This window comes from Neofelis nebulosa, chromosome 15 (genome assembly GCF_028018385.1).
Source record: "Neofelis nebulosa isolate mNeoNeb1 chromosome 15, mNeoNeb1.pri, whole genome shotgun sequence".
In the NCBI taxonomy this organism is placed as follows: domain Eukaryota; kingdom Metazoa; phylum Chordata; class Mammalia; order Carnivora; family Felidae; genus Neofelis; species Neofelis nebulosa.
In genome coordinates, this window is record NC_080796.1 from 4,711,114 (window position 1) to 4,730,482 (window position 19,369).

At 62.0% G+C, this 19,369-nt stretch overlaps 2 pseudogenes; both read right to left on the reverse strand.

Annotated features, from left to right (window-relative positions):
* Positions 1 to 7,861, reverse strand: part of LOC131495871 (CSC1-like protein 1) — a 28,812-nt pseudogene extending 20,951 nt beyond the window's left edge.
* A 2,608-nt stretch (positions 7,862 to 10,469) lies between these two features.
* LOC131495929 (left-right determination factor 1-like) lies at positions 10,470 to 13,227 on the reverse strand (annotated as a pseudogene).
* Between the last annotated feature and the right edge of the window lie 6,142 nt (positions 13,228 to 19,369).

The window sequence follows — 19,369 nt, forward strand, 5'->3', positions numbered from 1 at the left end:
CGGCCTGGGGAAGCCGAGCGGCCCGGTGGGGGGAGCCTGGCCACAGGGGTGTCTCCCCCCACTGCTTCCTGTCCTGCATCTGACACCAGGTCCCAGGCCGTGTGACAGCCAGCCGGGGCTGGAGACGCCAGGGTGCGGACCTAGAGGACGGTCCCCCCTTGAGGAGTCGTGAGCAGCCAGCAGAGCCCAGGTGACGTCCAGCCAAGGGGGTCCCTGCTGCACCAGACTCACCCGACGCTGGCTGAGTGAGGGCCACCGGCCCACGCTGACCCTGAGCGGGGACAGGAGCAGCTCCCCGGGGGCTCGCCTCGCCCCCAGCCCCCAGCTAACTCATGTCAGAGAAGGGACACTCTTTCAACATTCAGGGTGAGGAAGAAGAGTGGCATCCGTCTCAGCTGATAACGAAAGCCCCGAGTGTGTAAAGGAACTAAACTTCCTCCAGCAAGGTTCACGGCCAGGCCACGGCCGTGGGAGAGGCACCTGTGGTGAGGAGAGACGGCTTCTGACCCAGGCCTGGCGGACGGATGTGCTCAGTGGACACAACGTAGTGTCAGCAACACGCGTGGGCCCCCAGCCCCGTCCCAGTGACACACACACACACACACACACACACACACACACACACACTCACGCTCTCGAGGTGACACGTCCTGCTTACCTGTCCGCTTCTGACACCAGGGCGATACGGCCATAATCCCAGAATCTCCTTCTTATGATGGAAAACACCAAGATCAAACACTGACAGGAGAGAAGAAACCAAGTAAAGGGACTTCTCATTAGAGACACCTGCCTTAGGGGCAAAGCCCACCAGCCTGAACCCAGCGGGGCTACAAGGGCCCAGAGAGGGCACCGAGCCGCCCGAGGCCACACAGCTCAACCATCCGACCCTTTGCCCACCGTCTTCACGAGCGCCTGTCGCCGATGCCAGGGCACAGAGGCCACGAGCCCGTCCCTGAGCTGGCCCCGGCGCCCTCCTCACCATGAGCATTGGCCCCGCTCTTTGCTCTCAGGGCAGCAACAGCCAGGACCCCCACCCCACCGACCCTGCGCTGATCAGCCCTCAGTGCTCCTGAGCAGGAAGGCGAGACCAGGCCTCACAGCCGCCCAGGACCCGCTTCCTTCCTCTTACACAGAACTGCACTTAATTACAGGGCGAGGAAGCAGAGCTCCCCCAGGCCGAGCCGGGTGCTCCCCCAGGCAAGCCCCGAGGACGCCAGCATGGGGCCTGGACGGGGGACAGTGCCCACCGAGGAGCCTGGGCTCTGGCAGCTCGGTCTCCACAGCCTGGGGCCCTCAGCCAATCGCTCTAAACCCCGTCCAGCTGTAAAATCTGTAAGCTCCACACCACCTCCTCCGCGTTCACCTTGGCGGTCCTCAGACCCGGTCTTGCCTGGACAGACCACCGCCCTTCAAGGTTCAGGGAGGGTGACACAGAGCCGTTTTCAATTCACCTACCCCTGCCGGCCTCGGTCACAAACCAGGCGTTCATTTCATTTCATTTTCTTTTCATTTCATTTCATTTTCTTTTCATTTCATTTCATTTATTTCATTTCATTTCATTTATTTCATTTCATTCATTTCATTTATTTCATTTCATTCATTTCATTCTATTTCATTTCATTCTATTTCATTTCATTCTATTTCATTTCATTCTATTTTATTTCATTTTATTTTTTATTTTCATTTTATTTCATTTACTTATTTTTTTTAGGAACTAAGCTTTTTTTTTTTAAGGTTTATTTATTTATTTTCAGAGAGAGACAGAGAGAGCAACCAGGGGAAGGGCAGAGAGAGAGAGAGAGAGAGAGAGAGAGAGAGAGAGAGAATCCCAAACAGGCTCCCCCAATGTGGGGCCCAAACCCACGAACTCGGAGATCATGACCTGAGCCGAAATCAGGAGTCAGATGCTTAACCGACTGGGCCACTCAGGCGCCCAGAACTGACCTTTTAAATGTGGGTTTGTCTCCCTAAAGGGAATCCAGAGGCCAGAACCCCACAGGGGCCGCGTCCCTTTCGGGACCGTCTCCAGGTGGACGGGGAAGCTGGTGACTATTCCCGGAGGCAGGTGAGTCACGTCTCAGGACAAAGCTGAAGGCCGTCCGGCAAGTGCCCCCCCCAACCCCGCCGCCCCCTCTGCTGCCTTCTTGGGGTGTGTGTCTCATGCGCCCATGTTCTCCCAGCCGCTCTGGCTCACGTGTGCACCCATCACATCCCCTGATAAACACCCAGCTCCCCTCGCCGGCGCCCCTGCAGCCGTGTCCACCCTCGCTCTCCAGCGCCCCTTCTCGTTATTCCCACCAGCCCTCAGCGTCACCGGCGCACCCCCGGGACCCCCCACCCCTGTCACCCGAGGCTGGTGTTCTCAACCTACACGTGGACTCCAAGAAACAGGTTGTCTGGCACCTAAAAGCCCTTCTCATAAATGTTTTTAAAGTTTATTTATTTGAGAGAGAGAGAGAGAGAGAGAGAGAGAGAGAGACAGAGACAGCGCACGAGCCAGGGAGGAACAGAGAGAAAGGGAGACAGAATCCCAGGCAGGCTCCTCCCCATCGGCACAGAGCCCACTGTGGGGCTCGAACCCACGAACCGTGAAATCAGGACCTGAGCCGAGATCAGGCGTCGGACGGTTGACCGACTGAGCCCCCTGGGCGCCCCACAGAGCCCTTTCTCGTGAAAGCGACGTGAGTGGCAGGTGGGTTCCCATGCCAGCCCCTAAGGTGCCACTGTGAGGCAAATCCTGGGGCAACAGGGCAGATCTGAGTCCTGGGGACACCCCCTCCCCAGCACAAGCTACTCATTTATACCCTCAGCGAGAGGTATGGCCACCCCACAGGCAGGAACACAAGAAGGGGCCCCGTGGCCCCCGGGGAATCCCACCCAACCACCCGTGGGGGAGAAGAACAGCATACTGCAAACCGGGGGACCCCCTGGGAACAGGCAGGTCTGGGCCACTGAAGGCCACGAAGGTGGGCCTTTCCCCAGCTGTGTCCTCTGCTCTGCGACTGATCCCCTAAAAGGCCCAGGACCCAGCGGGGGACAGGAGGTGACATTTCTAAGCTGGGAGGTGCGGCCACTCTATTCCAGCCCATGCCTCTGGTCCCTGTGGACTGACCCCTTCCACGGGCCTCACCACGCAACAGGCTGACTCTGTGACCAGGGGGACAGCTGCGTCACCCGCAGAGCGCGGCTCCCCGGGGTACAGCAGGTGAGGGGCAGAGGTGACGTGTGAACTCGGGCACGCCTGATCCCATACCTGAGTTTTCCAGAAGGCCCGGGAGGAGAGGGGGGGACACGATTCAGGAGGGGACTCACCAGGAAGCAACTGACGTCTATGAGCAGGACAGTGGGGACGCCCCCGAAGGTGACCCCCTGGAGCACGGTGCTGTTTTTGGCCGTGTTGTAGCAGTACGAGTCGTTGGGCTGGTCCCCGATGCCCAGCCGCTCACGCACAGACACCGCCTTGGACCGCCACAGCTCCAGGATCAGGGAGTTGTTCATCGTGCCCCTCCTCCCTGGAGAGCAAACCGGGCAGACAGTCAGGACCAGGGGTCCCCGGAGGGTCCCCCACCCGCACTGGCAGGGCCCGAGGTGGGCCCAGGGGCCGCTAGGCGCAGCCAGCAGCAAGCAATCAGGGAGAGGCGGGCACCGGGCCCCGCGTGCCTGGCAGAGCCCAGGAGAATAGCCCCATTGTGGGAACAGTCCCAAGGGTCAGATGGCCCGGTGGACAGCTCATCAGGACACAGCAGGGAGGGAGGTGGGGGGACAGGGGCCTGCCTCCTAAGAGGTGCCTGAGCTCCTGCCAGGAAAGTCCTCCCCGGGGAGCCCCTGGGGGCTTGGGGGGACAGTCGGGGGACAGAAACGAAGGAGATAAAGGTGGGAAAGACGAAAACGCAGGAAGAAACAAATCAGGAACGTCCATCCAAGTACGCACACACATGTCAGCTCCAGGAAGGCCCTGAAGGGGCAGCCAGAAAGGGCAAGGGGGGTGGTGGAAGCAGGTGGGAAAGAGGGGCACACCCCCACCCTCCCGGGGAAACCCCCCCCCCACCTCCCCAGTCTAACAGGAAGGCCCGGCCTTTTCAAAGCAAATACGACTCCAGGTTACTCCAGGCTGCTCGTAGACCTTTCCTCTCTGAGGCTTCTGGGAGCCCCAGGAAGCTAGGAAACCACCAGTGTTTGTCCCTGTCATCGAAGGCCCCCGAAGGCCCCCGAATTAGCGCCCCCTCACACCGTCTGTGGCTGGAGAGCCGGGAGCGATAACTCAGCAACCCTTCCTCAAGCTCTGACTCGTCTGTCAGGGAACTTCTGCGAGGTCTGCTATCTCTAACCTGCCACAGGGACAAAAATCTTGGGGACCAGAAGAAAAGGGACGGAGGTATTTGGACTGCCTGGCGATGTGGCTGGGGTGGTGACTGCCACTTCGACCCCCAGGACGGGCTGGCTGGGGACAATGTCTCATACACACACACACTCTCTCTCTCTCTCTCTCTCTCTCTCTCTCTCTCACACACACACACACACACACACACACACACACACACACACACACACAAAGGATGGACTGCAGGAAGCGGTTAGAGGCAGCTCCAAGGACATGGGAGGATGACCCAGGAGCCTGAGTCACTCTCTCACCCCTTATGAGAGGCTTGCCAATGGCCAGACGATGTGACGCCAGAGCCACGGAGCTGGTGGCCCTCAACAGAGTCACAAAGACTACCTCTGGGAGGCAGATCTTGGTTTCCCTGCTTTAAGGGTCGCCCAGCAGCACCACCCCCGACAGAGCGCCCGGCCTGACGCTGTGAGGCCAGCGCCTGCCGCCCCCCCCCCAAAACCCCTGTCCTGCCTCACACATACCAGACGCCCAGGGAAGGAAGGACTGCGGGCGAGTCCCTGGGCGAGGTCCTCAGCCAGTGCCGGCAGAGACAGGAACAGTCCCGGCCGCCTCCCAAGCTGCCTCAGGCCTGCCACTCACTTCCTGCTGGGCTCTCCCGACCCCAGGACTGGGCCGCACGGCCTTTCCAGGCCTCCCTGAAGGAACGCAGAGTCACCAGGAGCTGCCTTTTCCGCTTTGGCTCACGCCCGCCCCAAGCCTCTGAACTCAGGGCCTCACATGCAGCCTTTGGTGTTTCCACCCTGCTTCCCCCGCCCAGCTCCCCCCCCCAATCCCCCACCACCACCCAAACTGGTTCTGGGCGCTCCTCTGTGCTGCCTGCCCCTCTCCTCCTCCTCCAGCCTCAGCAGCCTGACCTCTGGCTCGAGGCCTCGCTGGGCCCAGGGAGGGTCCACTCCACAGAAGCATGGGTGGCTGTGGGCCCCCGGTAAGGGCCTCCCCAAGGGCAGCTGCTACCCGAGGGCCAGAATCAGGAAAAGGGACACAGCAGAACAGGGAAGGCTTGAAAGGTAAAGAGGAAAGGAAAAATCACGCCCATAAAATGCTCACAGAGGGAGCACTGTCCCTGAGGAGTGGCTGCTGGGGGCGGGCGGCCCTGGCCGATGCTGCTTGAGGCTGAGCAGAGCAGAGGTCCCGTGGGAGGAAGCCCCCCGAGGCTCCTCGTCTTCCTTGTACCCCCTTCCACCCCGGGCACACCTCTGGGTCCCTTCCCTCCTGCCAAACTGGCTCCCTGGCTGGTTTTACACAGTCCGATAAGAACTGGCCAGGTCGGCCAGCAAGGACTGCCAGCCTGGTGGGGGGGGGGCTCCGGGCTCCCCAGAGCCAGCCCCCTTCCGGGGGAGGGCACAGCTTTGGGGGGTGGTGGTCTCTCTCAGACCTTTCAGCTCGATCGCGGACTGTCCCTGCGCTGGACACACATGGCGTCCAAACTCTGCTGAAAGGTCGCGCTCCCTCCAGGGCCAGCTCCCCTGCACTTTCCCCAACAGGCCGCTGGGGACACAGCCAGCACAGGGCAGCCTCGCGGGCTGGGGAGGAGGCCCTCCTTCATGGATGCGCAGTCCTCCCTGTGTGCGTCGACAGACCTATGTGAGTGCCTAGCACGTATCTATGCCTTCCAGAGGGTTCTCCACTACCAACGTGAGGGCAGGAAAGCCACAGTCACCGTGGAGGCCCCGCAGCCCCTGGAGCAGCAGGTGACTCGGGTCCCCAGCTCAAAGTTCAGCCCAGGTGCACCCCAGAGCCTGGCCGTGGCCGTCGGGAGGGAGGGCTGGGTCCAGCAGCTGGTCTCCCACTTGCCACAGTGCTAACTCACGGCCCACGTGTGTCCAGCAAGGACCGGCCCACGCAGCACACCTGACCACCTCCCCCTTCCTTCCGGAAACGCCAGAACGTAGCACCAGGTGCGTGAGCATCATCAGTTCTTACAAAAAGGCCCCACACAAATTCAGGGTATTTTTATCATCGCAGATCTTCCGGTTTTGTTACAAGACCACAAGCAGCCCGGGTCCCTCCACCACGGGAGGAGCGGACTCGGAGCTCCCAGACGCAGAAGAAGGTTGTGAAGGAAACACAACGGGGGGGGGGGGGTTCCCCAGGAACCTGGAGAGCTGTCCACCTCCAGAGATGTCAGCCCTGGAGCGTCAAGAAAACGGCCCAGCCTTTGGCTACAGTGGGAGGCAGCGCGCCCAGCAGATACCTGAGCAGCCCTGGAGTTTGGGCTCAGACAGCGGCTTACACGCTCAGTGCCTTGACTTCCTCCCCTGTGAAGCGGGGCGGTGGTATTTCTCTCAACCCGGGCTGTTGGGAGGCACACGCCTGAGACCGTGTGCATGAAGCACTCAGCCCAGCACCTGGTCCGTGAGCACCCAAAAGGCTCCTGGCTTTTATTTTAAGTCACTTCTCCAGCCAATGGGAAACACAAGGTCAGCAGCCGGTCCAGGTTTTTCCCCTGTTAGAGCCCAGGGAACAGCCAGGGAGACCTTTGCCCCAACACTGAACAAAGAAGTGGTGTGAAGAGAGGTTTCTGCTTCTGCTCACGTCCACGTGGAGGCAGAAGCGACTCAGGGCTGTGACAGGTGTCCCGCCGGGAGGGGAGGAGGGAGGAAGACAGTGATGCGGGCCGGAGGGGAAAGGAGAAACAATACGGGTTGTTTCTCGGGTCGGGTTCGGGATGATCTGGAGTCTGTCCCCATCCCCCACGGCCTCAGCCCTGTCTGAGCAGGAGCCAGGGACTCAGAAAGGCGGGTCTCCCTCCCCTGCCCCCTTGTGCCCGGGGCTGCACTGGTGGGCACAGCCCCCTGGCTTAACCGCGAAGCCTGGACACCGCGGGGGTGGCGCGCAGGCACTCCTGGGCCTGGAAGGAAGCTCGAGGTCGTCTGGTCAATCACCCCGGGCAAGTCCTGCGCCAGCGGCCGCCCCACCCGGGGCTGGGACGTGCAGGCCGCCCCGGAGTCTCAGGTAGCCCGTCGTCTTATCAGGTCCCCGAACCCGACGGTTTGGGTTTCCAGGTGGAGATCTCCTCCTCCTCCCCTCCCTGCAAGGCCCCCTCCCCCCACACCCCGGCCCCCCTGGACTCCAGCAGGGCCGCGGGCAGGGGTCACCGAGGAAAGGGCCCAGTGGCTCCCACCTGCACCCCCCGGGGGGGGGCGTCTGAGAAGGAAGAGCCCCCCCCCCCCGGCTGCGCTCCTGCTCCCCGGCCGGCCGGGTCAGCCCCCCAGCGAAGGCGGGGGGGGAGGGGGGGGCGGTCCAAGACGGCTGCGGGGAAGCTAGAGAAGCACGTCCCCGCCCTGCCCGGAGAGAGGGGGTCCGCGCGGGCCGGGACCCTGGACTCGGCCCCGGGAGGGCTGCGGGCGCCCCCGACCCGGCGCCCCTGCCCACCGTACCTGCGGCGCCCGCGCGGCGGCTGCACCTGACCGGCGGGTCCCGCCCCCGAAAAGTTTCAAAGTGAAACTCCTGGCGCCTCCCGCACATGCGCACCGCGAGCCCAGTTTTCGGATCCCGCCCCCGCCCCCGCCCGACCGCGCGCCGCCCGGGGACTTACGCCCGGAACCTGACCCCGCCCCTGCGCACCCGGGGCCGCCCCGCGGGGGGAGGGGGCGCAGGTCCAGGGGTCCCGGGGCGCGGGGGCGGCTGTTCCTGGGGCCCTTCTAGGGGTCCCGCTGGGGAGAGAGACCTGGATGGCATGTGCCCTTGCAGCCCCGGCCTCCTGTGGTTGCAGCGATAAAGGCGCTCTCTTATCTCCCTACTCATCACCGTGACCCTGACCTGAGCCCCGGCCTGTGGCTCCCTGCGCTGGGCTGGGGTCCGGGTGTCTCCTGTTGCTTCCCTGAGGGGTTTTTTCCGTCCCATCTGGCCTCCTCCTTCTCCCCACCCCGCTCCCGCCCCCACTAGTTATTTCCTGGAGTTTGCAGAGGGCCCCTGAGCTCGGCCCCCTTCGACTTAGTCCCTGCGCTCTGCCCCTGCTCTTGGCCCTGGTCTGCTCGGCCTGGTCCACTCACCCCTGCGCTTGGCCCCGGTCCGCTGGGCCCTGGTCCCCTCCGCCGGGTCCCCTTACTCCTGCGCTCAGCCCTGGCCCGCTCAGCCCCGGTTTGCTCGGCCGGTCAACTTAGCCCTTGCACTCGGCCCATGTGCTTGGCCCTGGCCTGCTCGGCCTGGCCTGCTCAGCCTCTGCGCTCAGCCCTGGTCCACTCAACCCTGATCCACTTAGCCCGGCCCGCTCAGCCCCTACGCTCCACCCTGCAAGTGTGTGGACATCTATCCTTTCCTGCTCTTACCTCCGCTGCCCAGAGCCTCACACTTGATCCCCCCCAAGGTGATGGGGGTGGGGGGTGTTGGCTGGATGTCTGCCCCCCCACCTCCCCAGACTTATCAGACCTCCTCTCACACCCCTCTCCTGCATGTCCCCACTGCCTCCCTGCCTCAATTAATGCCACCAGCACCTGCCTGGTCTGTGCTGAAGGGTCCAGGGAAATGCCTGGTTCTAAGTTTATCTATTTTGAGAGAGAGAGAGAGAGAGAGAGAGGGCACACGTGCACAAGACAGGGAGGGGCAGAGAAAGACCAAGAGAGAATCCCAAGCAGGCCCTGCACTGTCAGCGCAGAGCCCCAGGCCGGGCTCAAACCCAAGAACTGTGAGGTCATGACCTGAGCTGAGATCAAGAACCTGATGCTTAACCCACTGAGCCCCCCAGGTGCCCCAGCAAGTGCCTGGTTCTAACTAATCTCTGTAATTAGAATGGTGAAGCCACCCACTGACCAAAAAAAGAAAAGAAGAAACGTCAGGGTCTTTGACTTCACAGCGAAGGGATTTCTAAATTTTATTTTCAGTAGGTTAAGTTTATTTCAAAATCAAGAGAAGGCCAAATGGGTGAGACGGTGTGTTGAGGTAACTAACCACAGCCCCTGTTATGGATCAGACAGTATGAGGGGTGCTTGGGAAAACACGGTTTCCTTAAATCTCCAGTAAGTATATGGGAGTCAGGAATCGTTCTGTTTGATGGGGAAGGAAATAGGGGTTTTCAGAGTGTGGAATTCAGAGCTAATTAACGCTGTGCAGACCGGCTAGGAATTAAGGTGTCCTGGCTGGGATCCTGCGACACAGTCACAACTTAACAGCCCCTATAATCTGGGCATTCTAAATTGTCTGGGGCCCCCAGGTGGCTCAGTCGGTGAAGCATCCGACTTTGGCTCAGGTCATGATCTCACAGTCCTTGAGTCCCAGCCCTGCTTGGGGCTCTGTGCGGACAGCTCAGAGCCCGGAGCCTGCTTCGGATTCTGGGTCTCCCTCTCTCTCTGCCCCTCCCCTGCTCACGCTCTGTCTCTGTCTTTCTGAAAAATAAACATTAAAAAATAATAAAAATAAATTGTCATAGCCAGCGTTTTCCACAGTTGCTCCCCTCATGTGCCCCTAAATCTAAAGGAGTGACCTACAGGCTTGTGTGACTGATGATTTTCATCACAGACCTTTTTATTTTGTAGAAAGTAGAATTGAAACAAAGCCGGCTTGCTGTGCCCAGAACCGTAAGGCGTCCACCACGACAAAAAGATGTCTGTTTCGATTGTAAGAGGACAGACACACAGGGCTCAATGTGTTTCAATCCTAGCTTCCTGTGTTGCTCGGCTCCTTCCTTGATTTTCTAAGCAGGTTGACCTAATCTCTATAGAACTTTCTGTTCCCTTGGGGTTCTGGGGAAAATAGAGAAATACAGAATAAAACGTGTTTCATTTGTTTATTAGATAATGCCCTTACAATCCGGGTTGGAAATGCATAACCCGTACTTGACCGGACCACGTAGGCCCTTTCCACAGAGCTTAGCCCAGACCCAGTGAGGGGACGAGGAGACAGTGACAGTTTGGGAACTGACAGAGGTAAGTGCTTGGGATGTGCAGTGAATGACCAGAGCAAAGCACGGGAGTCGTGACCCTGGGCAGAAAAATTAGGAGGTGAGCTGAATGGACACAGGAAGCAAATTCTGAGCTCAGTAGATGGCCCAGCGTTAGCCATCAGCAGTCCTTAGTCCCCAGCTGTCCCGATGCCTGGATGCACACAGAGGCAAGTCCATCGGAGGCCACAGCCAGCCCTAAGGCCCCAGCCTCCTGGGCACAGGCGCCCCGTCCCACGCGCAGCTGCACTTCTCCACCCTCATGTTGGGCAGGCTGACCACCTGGGGCCTGGGCCTGCTGCCCTCCTTGACGCCCACGATCAGGGGCAGCGAGGTCATCTCCGAGGCGACGCACTGTCGCGGCCCCGGGAACGGCCGCCTGAAGGTTGGGGGCTCCGGGGGCTGCTGGCACGCGCCCACACACTCGTAGGCCAGGAAGCCCGGGGGCTCCAGGACCCAGTTCTCGGCCCACCGCATGCCCCGCAGGTCAACGTAGGTCTCCTGGCGGCAGCAGCGGGCGCCCTCCATCGCCTCGGGGGGTCGCAGTCGCCCTGAGCTCTGCGGGGACGGGAGGGGCGCAGGTCAGCTGAGGTCACGGGCCTGGGAGGGCACCCGGGAGGGAGATTTACCGCCAGCTCTCGTCACGTTGCACAGGCTGGGGTTTGCGCCGCGGACGGGGAACCACCAATAACCAGACCCTGCGCAGTACGTGGCCTTAGTCCCGGGACGGGGGGGGGGAAACCCCGCGTCCGTTGATTCCCACGGCGCCCCTGGGAGACCCCACGCCAACCCGCCCGTTCGTGGGGGCCCCCGAGGGCCCAGGCGCCTACCCGTAGGCCCCGAGGTCCAGGGTGTGCAGCTCCAGCTGGGGCTCGCCCTGCCCCGTGCCCTCCTGGCCCTGGGACGCGAAGCGGAGCAGCGTGTGGGCGCCCGAGGCCCGCGGGCCCAGGTGCGCCCTCTGCACGGACACCTGCAGCAGCAGCGGCTGCCCAGACCGGCCCAGCTGGCGCCAGAAGTTCACGGCCTCGGTCACGTCGAAGGCCTTCCAGCCACTCCCCTGGAGGGACACCAGCCTGCGACACCCGTGGAGACGGGGGCCTGAGCTGGGGCTGGGGACACCCCCTGGGGGGAGCCTGCCCCCCCACACACACTGGGCCCACCTGCCCCCTCCCCCTCCCCTCCCCCTCTTCTCTCCCCCCCTCCCCCACACTAGGCCACATGCCACCCTCCCCTTCTCCCCCTCCAGCCCCCTCCACCTCCCCCTTCCCCCCCTCGGGGCCCACCCACCCCGTCCCCACTCCAACAGTCCCCCTCCCCCCCCCCACTCCCCGCCAACCCCCACCCACCCTGCCTTGCTGGGCCCACCTGCGCCCCCTTCCCCTCCCCTCCCCACTGGCAGCCCGGCCACGGCCTCCCCACCTGGAGTCCACCAGGTAGGTGCGGTTCGAGCTGTCCTCGTGGATGCGCAGCCACTCGACGGTGACGCGGGCGCGGGCGCCGTGCGGGGACAGCCGCTCGAGCCTGCGCAGCGCCGCTTTGGGGACCGGCTCCTGGAAGAGGCGCAGCACGGCCTGCACCAGCTCGCTGTTGGGCGGCAGGCGCCCCTCCATGCCGAACACCAGCACGTGCGTGGAGGCCTCGGCCGCCAGCAACCTGCCCGCCACCTCTGGGGACGGGAGCAGGGTCAGCAGGCAGGTCAGGCCCGCTGGGAGGGCGCGGGGCCCAGAGCCAGTGAGCAGAATCCCCCAGGAAGGCAGGGAGAGGTGGGGGCGGGGCCTCACCTGCACAGCCGCCTTTTTTTTTTTTTTTAAAGTTTATTTATTTATTTTCATAGAGAGACAGAGAGAGCGAGTCCAAGAGGGAGAGGGGCAGAGAGCGAGGGAGAGAGGGACTCCCAAGCAGGCTCCGTGCTGACAGCGCAGAGCCTGACGTGGGACTCGATCCCACGAACCCCGAGATCACGACCTGAGCCAAAACCGAGAGTCAGACGCTTCACCGACTGAGCCCCCCAGGCGCCCCGACACGCAGCCTTCTTTAGGGGAAGGCGCTCAGCTAAAGTGGGAGGGCCAGCGGAGAGAGGGAGGCAGAGAGCCACCGTGGATATCTGTGGTCACCAGCTGAGAGTGGCCTTTCCAGGAGGGAGGGCAAGAGCCCCGACTTCCTCTCCACTCCCTGCCTGAGGGGCTCCTGCCCAGTGAAATGTCCCCAACCGGAGGAAGAGGCACCTGGGGCCTGTTGCCAGCTCCTGTTCCCCAGAGGCACCAGGCCCCGTGTCCCCAACGCCTGAGGCTCCGGGCTGACGGTCGGACCACCTGACCACGGGCCACGTGGCCGCCAGCGGTCAGCTCTGCAGAGCGTTCAGGACCAGCCTCCTCGTCCCCAGGCCTCCAGGCGCCTGACCGGCCAAGGCCATCCTCCCTGTCACTAGCCCCAAGTCCCCTTTCTCTGTCTCCCCTCCTCCCACGGGGCTTCTGCACCCACGAGGGTGTCGTTCCTGCCTCGCCTCTGCCAGTGGGGCCCCTGGTGCAGACGGAGCCCAGGGCCCCGGATGCAGCCACGCTCACAGTCCCGTGGAGCTCCCCACCCCCACGACGGCCACCCCGGGACAGGCCCGCTGGCCTCAGCCTCCCCGCTCCCAACGAGCACCGGGCTGCGGTGGGAGGGGGACCTCACCTCGGACCCTCTGGCTGAACCTCTTCCCGCGGGAGTGGGCGCCGTGACTGCGCCGCAACAGGGCCACGTACTGGGCCCTCACGTGGGCCGGGGTGACCAGCCCCTCCACGTCGCGCTGGTCCAGGACGGGCGCCTCGCGGAGGCCCAGCTGCCGCAGCAGGCTGGCCCGCACCTGCTCGCCGGTCAGGGCGGCCCCGGGGCCCGTCAGGGGCAGCGCCCAGAGCGCCCAGCACAGCCACAGGGGCCTCATGGTGCCGCCCGGGGATGGGGGGGCGGGGGTCAGAGCGCACGCATCCCCCGAGGAGGCTCGGCGAGGGTCCCAGCCCGGTGTGCGGAGGACCGGGCCCGGGCCAGCTTTATAGGCAGCCCTGAGCTGGGCCCGGGCGGAGGGGGGAGGTCACACCCCTCGGACCTCCTGGGAGCTCAGCAGCCAGACGGTCCTTGGGCCTCGAGGAGGGGGCCGTCTGGAAAGGGCACAGAGGCCCGTCTGGACTGTGGACAGCTGGCTGTTGCTATCTGCACGGTGGCCGGGAGGCCCTGCCTTGCTTCGCGCCGCCTGCCCTGTTAACCTCACAGATGTGTCTCCTGGAGAAGAAGCAGGCGTCTCCTCTGTGCCACGTTCCCAGTCTCCCCAGTCACAGAACCGACCGGAGTGTGGCCCTGGCGTCCAGTTGCTGGCCGCAGGTAGAGTGCCTGCCCGCCACCAGGGCTCTTGGATCAAGGACCAGTTCTGGTGCAGGGATGAGCCTCCAGCCTGGTGTTCGCAGGGCGGTGGGGACTGCTGAGATCCTGGGCTGTCCCCGGTTGGAAATTCCTGCTCCGGGGACCCTTCCCAGGCCAGGGAACCTATGATCATTTAGCACCGATGGGTGGGTGTCCAATAAGGACCCTCCCTCCCCCTCTTCTTGGCTGTTCATGGATTCAGACATTAGAGGGGGGAAACCAATCCATGGCCCCTTCCGACTTCTGAGCCAGAAACCGAGGGGTGACATACTCAGACTCACTAATTAGTTGCCGTTTATCTGAAGTCCGGATTTCAGTGGGAGTCCTATACTTTGATTTGCTAAATCTGGCAGCCAGAAAGCCAGTGTGGATTGGGACATTTGTTACAATGGGCCGTGGCAGCCCCATCCATGGTGATGCGGAGGTGGGAGTCTGGCTTCCACCTGCACAGGGTCCCTTGGGCCAGAGATCCTCAACGGCCCTGGGGCCAGATCCTGTGTCCTGAGGGAGGAGAGGGGGGTGAGGGAATGAGGGATCAGTGCCACTGCCTGAGGGCCTGTTTGGACCCAGTCAAGGGCACTGTGGGGGACACCGGACCGGCCTGAGATGTGGGCAGCGAACCTGGCACCCAGCTCGTCCCGGAGAGATGGGTGGTGGGGGCCGGGCTGGGCAGGAGGTGGGAGCCACCACCTCCCTCTGCCCCTTCGGGCCAGGATTTGACCCCAGCCAGAGTCCAGGCTGCCACGTGAGGGCCACGGGAAAACGTGGGCTCGGAGGTCACCTTCAGCCTCCATGCTGGGGGACGAGCCTGACCGGACCTGGGCTCAGAAGCAGAGGGGACTCAGGGCAGTGAAGGCTGGAGCCCAGGAGCGGCTTCACGTCGGCATCACCCTGTCCCCTCCTTTTCAGGGCCGACTCTGCTATGGGTGTCCCAGAGATGGCCCGAGGCCCGGCCCCAGGTGCCCTGGGCTGTCCCAACAATGCCGCCCTCAGCCTCCCAGACCCCAGGTCTGGGGCCCACATGGCCCCGTGGGGCCCTCCCAGGACGGCCGGGGTCCATGGGGCCGCCCTTGCCCAGGGCTCCCTCCACAGGAATGGGGACCCACGTTTCAGTTCGTCCAGCCCCTTCCCGGCAGGAGTGAGTCCTGGGCTCTCCTCGCTGTGCCACCCACGAGCTGTGTGGCCTCTTGAGTCACTAAACCTCCCTCCTGACAGCTATCTGCTAGTCAGCTGGGTGAGGCCAGTAGAGCCTTTCTGGAAGGACGCCTTTGCATTCAGACAAGGAGAGCTGATGTGGATCCGGGCTCCTAAGCCCCTTCCCATGAGCTCACAGGATACACATTGTTAATGCCCCCATCTGACAGATAAGGAGAGCACACACAGGCAGGTGATGAACTTGTCCAAGGTCAGGGGCCAGGCCGGGCACCCCTCAGTGCTCTCATTAACAGTCTACGACCTTGGGCAAAGGCCTCAACTGCTCTGAGCCTCTGTGAAATGTCCACATTGTTTTCCACCCAGGGTGTGGGGAGGGCGAAGGAGAACCGTGAGGTCCCCAAAGGGAAGGGAGGCACCAGGCTCTGCAGGGGTGAGAGTGCCCACTGTGCATCCCCCAAAATGGGCAGTGGGGCACCCTTTGGCTCCTAAACACAGCTTTGCAGGGAGTGCCTCCGGTCCCCTGGGCCCCCACACTGCACTTGGGCTTCCTTTCCTGTCAGCTTCCTCTTTGTCCCCACAGGTGTCCCCAGGACACAGAGAAGGAGCCAAGTCATCAATAAATATTTGCTTAATTAATTGAAGAGAAAGGGAGGGAGGAAGAGAGGGTTATGGAGATGCATGGCTTCCAGAAGATCCTTCTTCAGGGCAAGATTTGGGGAAAGAGACTGGCTTCTGTGGGCATTTTTGTTTTTGAACGTTTTTTACTGGGTAGTCAAAAAAGAGAGTATTATTGCTGACAACTCTCCCCAAGAGAGAAAGAAAGAGAAAAGGGAGGAAGGAAGGAAGGAAGGAAGGAAGGAAGGAAAGAAGGAAGGAAGGAAGGAAGGAAGGAAAGAAGGAAGGAAGGAAACAAGGGAAGGAAGGAAGGAAACAAGGGAAGGAAGGAAGGAAGGAAGGAAGGAAGGAAGGAAGGAAGGAAGGAAGGAAGGAAGGAAGGGAGCCGTCTGCGCTGGCCTACCGCCTAACAGTGATCGTTCTGTTTGGAGTTTCTGAGCCCTGGGCCTCTGGGTCATTAGAAGGGAGAGGGAGGGCAGCGTCTGCACTGAGGAGGTGTGGATGGGGAGGAGGGCGGGCCAGAGCGCTGTGGACAGAGACCAGCAGGCGGCAGGCGACAGCGACCATCGACCATCGGGAGCACAGCCTGGAGATGGGCCGGAACCGATGCTCGTCCTCCAGAGGACCACCTGGGTGTTTTCTCGACCCCGGGGCCGTGGTTCACCGACTGGGAGGGAGCCCATCCACCCGCCGGGATCGCTGCCTGTCCCGGGGCTCCTTCGCTGGTGACCTACCTGTCCTACCTGTGTCACCCATCCCAGGTCCTACCAGAGTTTCCGTGCTTTTGTTCTGGGCGGAGTGAGGCCCGCGACACAGAGAGCAAAAGACAGGCTCGTCAGATACGTCGTGGAAGTTGCGGGGAAGGGGGCCCCGTGGGAGCTGGCGAGGAACCAGCTCCAAGCCCTCTGGGGCCCAGCCGCCCTGCCCCCTCCAGCGGCTCCCCCTGCCCCAGCACCAGAGGAAGATGCAGGGGTGGGGAGGGAGGTCCCCGTGCAACCACGCATGCGCCCACCGTGCACCGCTGCGCGGAGGCTGGTGCGGGTCCCCATGCGGCCCTCCGGGGGGGCACAGAGGACAAGCACTTGGGGGGGGGGAGGTCCTCCCCACACACCAGTAGTCCCAGTCCAGGGCGCCGGGAGCCCTGCAGGCCCCATGTCACCCCCCAGAGATCAGCCGCTGGCCGCATTGGTGGCGTGGGAGCCCCGAGCCTGCCTGGGTCACACGGGCAGGAGGACGGTGTGGGTGGGACAGCTCAGGGACAGGAAAGCCAGCCTCCCTGGGACTCTGGTGGGCTCTGAATATGGGGACATGGGGGCCCCCACATTGACCTGATGTCCCCCACCTCCAGTCCGGTCCCTCCTCCCCCCCATCCCCTCAGGTACTTCCAGCCTCAGACAACTAAGTGACACTGTCCCAAACTGTCCCCAGGGAGAGAAAAGGGCCAAAGGGGGCTCCGCAGCTGCGGGAGGCCTCCTTCCTCCAGCCACCGCTCTTGGGCACGACCCGGGCCACCCCACCCCTGTCCCCAGACGTGCCCCCCAGATCGCGGTGCCCCCTCCGAGACAGCTTCTGGCCCAAGGAAGCCTCCAGACTCGGGGGGCCACCCCACCCCGTAGTTGTGGGGCTCTGCCTCTCTCTCATCTCATCTGGCTGAGCCACCCAGGCGCCCCAAACTTAACTTTCTTAAAGTAAAACATTGTGAACATTAGCACTGTGAAAGACTCCTCCTGTTTATTAAGCACCTACTGTATGTATATGATGGGCACTCTGTTGACATCTCGATTAACCCCAAGACGTTCCTTGCCAAAAAAAAAAGGACATAATTCCCAGTTTACAGGTGGAGACATATTGAAGAGGGTAGAAAACTCGCCGGACGACACGCAGCTCGTGGACGGCACAACGAGGAGAGCCCAGGACTCACTCCTGCCAGGAAGGGGCTGGACGAACTGAAACGTGGGTCTCCATTCCTGCAGAGGGAGCCCCGGGCAAGGGCGGCCCTGTGGACCCCGGCCATCCTGGAAGGACCCCAAGGGGCCACGTGGGCCCCAGACCCGGGGTCTGGGAGGCTGAGGGCGGCATTGTTGGGACAGCCCAGGGCACCTGGGGCCGGGCCTCGGGCCGTCTCTGGGGCACCCACAGCGGTGCCGGCCCTGAAAAGGAGGGGACAGGGTGATGCCGATGTGAAGCCACTCCTGGGCTCCAGCCTTCACCGCCCCAAGTCCCCAAATGTCCTCAACTGCAGGCCCTCGGTCAGAGCTGTCGAGGGTCTCCTCGTTCTCCCCACCCCAACGCCCCCTCCTCCCCTCAGGGACAGCAGGTCTGGCTTTGAGATGACTTCCCCGCCCAGCAGACCCCACAGAAGGCCTGGCTCTGCCCAGACCCACAGCCTGGGGGGCAGGGCCCCTCTCCGTGCATGACAAACGTGGGGGCCGACCCCCCCGTGACCAATGTCCCTGTCCACAGTGGCTTTCTTCTGTTTGATTGCCCCGTTGTTTTACGTCCCCAGCAAAACTCTTGAGCCCAAGTGGAATCCACATCCGGGAGAGGGGCTGTGTTTGCAGAGGGCTAACAGGTCTGGGAGAGTGGCCCTCTGTCTCCACTGGTCCCCGTGCTGGGTCCACACTCAGCCTGCTGTATTGAAGGCAACTCACCGTGTCTCTGACCCCGGGCCAGAAGGGCCCCCTTGAGCCGCACACGGCAGGAGGCCAGGGAATGAACCGGCTTCTCTTTCCTCCCGGCTGCAGGGGCGTCTGGCCCGACCCCCCACACTGGGGGGTGACCATCTGGGACCAACCATCCATCCCTCGTCCTGGAGGCTGTGACTGCCACCTCCCTCTGCCTTCCCTGCCCCCACAGTCCACAGGAATCCCAGACAAACTTTAATCAGAGGTACTCTATTAATTAAAACCCTCCCGAATTAACTCAAAACGGATCACAGATCTAAGTCCAAAATGCAAAGCCACAGAGGTGTCTGGCTGGTTCCATCAGTGGAGCAAATGATTCTTGATCTGGGGGTCGTGAGTAAGAGCCCCACATCGGGGGTAGAGTTTACTTTTAAAAATATATGCGGGCGCCTGGGAGGTCCAAGCATCCGACTCTTGATTTCGGCTCGGGTCATGATCTCACAGTTCATGAGTTCTAGCCCCGCGTCGGGCTCTGTGCTGACAGCTCCGAGCCTGGAGCCTGCTTCTGTTTCTGTGTCTCCCTCTCTCTCTGCCCCTAACCCACTCCCATTCTGTCTGTCTCTCTCAAAAATAAACATACGTTAAAAAAAAAAAAATCAAGTCAATTAAAACACAACCACCACCAAGCAAAAACCCTCCAATGACTTCCTGCTGTACTTTTGGATGGAACTCAAATATCTTAAAGCCCAGGCTGACCTGGGCCAGGCTCACCCCCCTGCCTCTGAGCCCACGGTTCCCCACTTGCTCCCCGACAGCCAGTCACGTGGGCCTTCTTACCGTCTGCACACCTGCCATGCCGGTCCTACCCCAGGGCCTTCGCACTAGCCGTCCCCTCTGGCTGCAAGGTGCTGAGCCCTGACCTTGGCAGGGTTAGCTAATTCCTATCATCCAGAACTCAGATCAGACGTCACGTCCTCAGAAAGCCCTCTCTTGCCCATGCATAAAATCTGTGCGTCCCTTCCTGCCCCCACCCATCAAGGTCTCTCTTATCATCCAGCTTTATTTTCTTCCTGCTGCTTGGTGCTATCTGAAATCACCTTCTTTATCTGTTTGTTTAACTGCTTGTGGACGACTCCCCATTAGAATGTAGACACCACGGCTCGGTGACTTTGTCCGGCCCATTCACGGCTGTGTCCCTGTGGGAGAACGGCTGCCAGCCCCCTGTGCTGGATAGTCGATCAATATTTGTTGATTGCATAAATGAAGTAACGAATGGCAAGATGGAGTCTTAGCTCTGTGTGAACTTGG